Source organism: Aplysia californica, unplaced genomic scaffold, assembly GCF_000002075.1.
Source record: "Aplysia californica isolate F4 #8 unplaced genomic scaffold, AplCal3.0 scaffold00039, whole genome shotgun sequence".
Lineage (NCBI taxonomy): Eukaryota > Metazoa > Mollusca > Gastropoda > Aplysiida > Aplysiidae > Aplysia > Aplysia californica.
Window position 1 is genome coordinate 663,488 of NW_004797309.1, and position 2,199 is coordinate 665,686.

The following is a 2,199-nucleotide window of genomic DNA, read 5'->3' on the forward strand; positions in this document are numbered from 1 at the left end:
GAGAGAGAGAGAGAGAGGGAGAGAAATAGAGAGAGGGGGTGGAAGAAAAAAAGAAGAAAAATGGGGCAGACAGACAGACAAAGACAGAGGCACAGACACAAACTAAGACAGAGAGCGGAAGCAATCACATGGAATAAGAGCATATGGTAACTGAACAATTGGTTGTATTCCACAGTTATGGTCGAGAAAGTATTGTAGATCATGTGTACGGTATGGTATGTGATTAGCTTTTGTATGTTTGTGAGGGCAAAGTGGTCGTTACAGCTGGAACGAGAGTTCTCAATGTCGGCTCCAGGAATCAACACTGCCATTGACATTAATGCCAGTTTCATAGCCTCTTTTTCGGGGAGGTGGGGCGCTCAGTAGCTAATCGGGTTCTCTTTTTTTGTTTAATGTAGGCGTTTTTACGACTACATCGAAACAATTTAGGTCTTCCACGAGGTGGGTTTCGACCCCACCTGTCAGATCCATCCCGAGCTGCGGGGGATAAAAACATTCTAGTAGAAGGATCAGTAAAGTTGAAAAAAAAATCCCAACCCAGAGATGGAATTGGTTGCCTCTAAGTGCTAGTCAAAGCACCTAACCGTAACTGCACAGGCGTCGAGTTCAAAACACATGAAATATGGCCCTATCCTATCAACAAGGAGGTGCAGCGTTCGATCCCCACCTGCTTTGGATTTGTTCTCATTTTATTCTGCACCCTTTGATCCGAAGGAAGGAAGGATCAAGCAACTAGTCTCATCAGGTAATGGCTTGTGGGGGACGTTTCATGGGTTAAAGATCCCATGGTGGTTAAGAATAACACGTGACTGCCGATCATCCAAGCAAGGAGTGAGTCTATGCCCTTTTTTTTTAATAGATAAAACGGTTAAATAATGTGAAATCAACTGCTCTGTGAGATGTAAAGCTAACAGTCATACGCGCTATCCTATCAAAACGACATCTTTTGATTAGTATAACGTCATGATATGAAGAACAAGAACAAGAACAAGAACAAGAACAAGAAAAAGATTAAGAGCAACAACAAGCACAAGAACAAGAACAATGAGAGACATTCCATTCTTCCTCTCATTTACAACCTCCCACTCCCTAAAAAAAGAAAGCCTTATCCAACCATCTCCCGAGAAAAGCACCGTTGATGAGTACCTCTCTCATCTCTAAATCTATTTCCGTAAACGGTTGAAAAAGAAAAACGACAACAGACAAACAGCCTTTGAGATCGAATGGACATTAGAGAATTAACAAACGCACAAATCGCGCAAATGCCTCCACCCCCTTTACACACATGTACTTACACGTACACACACGCACACATACATACAAACACACATACATAGACATGAGCAAATTTTCCACTCATTTGTTTTTGAGTATTCATTCATTTATTCATTCATCCATTCATTCATCCATTCATTCATTCATTCATTCATTCATTACATCATTTATTCATTTGTTCATTCATCCATCCATTTATTTTTAAAAATATGTTTTATTTATTTATTTATTTATTTATCTTTGTATTTATGTATTTGTGTGTTTATGTATTTGTGCATTTATTTATATATCTATTTATTTGTGTATTTACTTAATCGATCTTTCATCTATTCACCGGGTCATTCCTTCATTTATGTATTGTTTGGGGTTTTGTTTGTTTTTTTAGTATACTTGCTTATTTGTTTATTTGGTTGATTTTATGTACATTTATATTGTTGTGTAAAAGTCTGTTTTAGTTTTTTAAATGTCTGAATCGGTCTCTCTTTCTTTCTATTAGTCTGCTGGACAAAAGCTAATTTAGTAGAGATATATTACCTTTCCGTTTGAATCATGTCAGTATGCAAACATTGAAATGTGTAACAACGTCTTGTATAATATCGAGAAAAACTGCACACATGCCGTTACACTTTTCCACTTCGATACCACCTGGGCTCTTGCAACATTACCATAAATTTCCATTTCTTCACAACTATTGGAAACGTCTTTTTTTGTCTTTTAGATGTTTTCCTATGTAACATTATACTACACACCTTCAATATCTCTACCACCCCTACCTCCTCCTCCCGTCAGTTTTGTTTCTTCGTCTTTCTTTTTTCTTCCTGTACTCTTAACATTCTTCTTTTTCTTTTACTATTATAGTCAGATATTTCATGTCTTACGCTGTACTATTTATTATAACTCGCTACCTTTGTCATGGCAGCCCCC

General features: G+C 37.5%; 1 protein-coding gene across 1 annotated transcript in view; it reads right to left on the minus strand.

The window, feature by feature from the left end:
• The window catches only part of LOC101845673 (protein Wnt-4), a 115,364-nt gene that overhangs the window by 72,180 nt on the left and 40,985 nt on the right, over positions 1 to 2,199 (minus strand). The gene's annotated exons all lie outside the window — the stretch shown is intronic.